General features: G+C 40.5%; 1 pseudogene; it reads left to right on the top strand.

The window, feature by feature from the left end:
* The first annotated feature begins 214 nt into the window (after nucleotides 1–214).
* Nucleotides 215–1,298, top strand: LOC120199229 (annotated as a pseudogene).
* The last annotated feature ends 203 nt before the right edge of the window (nucleotides 1,299–1,501 follow it).

The raw sequence follows: 1,501 nt of genomic DNA, 5'->3' as shown, positions 1-1,501 counted from the left end.
GATACACAAAATGCTAGCGAACAAGATCTTCTGGGTACTTCTTGTATTGTAGACTTGTAGTTTATACCTTATAGGTTTCTATTTTCTTTTGTTCATTTCTATTGATATCGTTAATTCAAGGGTTTGATTGGTTGCTTTAGCCGGATTTCCAGATTATACTTCTATTAATACAGCTCTGAACCTTATTGCGATTTCATTAAGTCTGCAACTTGGGGTTCTGTTTTTAAAAAGCTGTTTTTTGCAATCCTAGGTTGTCACTAGTACTGGATTGAGCCATTGTAAAAGTGCAATTTTCAGTTGGTGGTCAATAACAATCCGATCAAAATGCTAGTATTACCCTCGACAAGGTTGCTTCTATTGTTTGGGGAATCATTACCCTCGTCCAGGTTGCCCAATGTGTCTAGGAAATTTTGGGACCAGACCAGTGTACGATTTGTGTGTCAGGTTAATCCTGATAATGAACCTTTCAGTCTTGCCAGCCTTGGTTTTAAAAGTGACTTTGAGAAAACAAATAAGAATAAGGAAAATAAAATCAAGAGGCTTGATGTTTCTAATGAAGCACCAAAAAGTAAGTCGAGGGGTGTTGGAAGCAATAGTATAGCAGGTAAGTCATTTTCTGAGCTTGGCCTCCCACCTTTGTTGCTGGAGAGGTTAGACGCTGCAGGCTCCACGGTTCCGCCTGATCTTCAGTCTGCAGCAGTTCCAATGATCCTCGAGGATCATGATGCTGTGATTCAATCTTACACAGGGTCAGGAAAAATATTAGCATATCTCCTTCCCATACTTTCTGAATTAGGCCCACTGAAAAAGAAATCTCCTAATGATGAGGGTGAATCTGGAAAAAAAAAGGAGATTGATGCGTTATTGTAGCTCACTCTAGGGAACTGGGGATGCAGATCGTTAGGGAGGTTGAAAAGCTTCTAAGAACTGAAGACAAGAAAGTTGTTCAGCAACTTTGGGAGGTGTAAATCGCTCAAGATAGGAAGAAGCTTTAAAGAAGAAAAGCCAACAATTGTAGTTGGCGCCCCTGGTAGAATTGCAGAGATCAGTGCTGCTGGGAAGCTTCACACTCATAGATGTCGTTTCTTAGTTTTAGATGAAGTTGATGAGCTCCTGTCCTTTAACTTCAAGGAGGATATGCACAGGATATTGGAACATGTGGCCAGGAGATTAGGTGCTGACCCCCGTAGCTCAATTGCTAAGTGGGCTGAGCTCGGACCATTATGGTGTCTGCTACAGTTCCTTATTCTGTTATAAGGGCAGCTAGGAGCTGGGGGTCATGTAAAGATGAGTTGTAAGATGATGGATGATGAGTCATAAAAATAGTGAATGCGGAAGCATTTGAGAAATATTCTCACTGCTGAATGAGAACGATGAAAATGGAGAGAATGATGATGGTGAATAAGAGGTTAGTAACTGATATACTTCTAGAGTAGTAGTGTTAGTCAACAATGATTTATATGCAAAGCGCGTTGGGTTCTACATCATTGGTGTGTAAAAA

The sequence above is a fragment of the Hibiscus syriacus genome, unplaced genomic scaffold, assembly GCF_006381635.1.
Source record: "Hibiscus syriacus cultivar Baekdansim isolate YM2019G1 unplaced genomic scaffold, ASM638163v2 tig00005406_pilon, whole genome shotgun sequence".
In the NCBI taxonomy this organism is placed as follows: Eukaryota; Viridiplantae; Streptophyta; class Magnoliopsida; order Malvales; family Malvaceae; genus Hibiscus; species Hibiscus syriacus.
The sequence above is the reverse complement of the archived record's forward strand: the minus strand, read 5'-3'. Positions and strand labels throughout refer to the sequence as shown.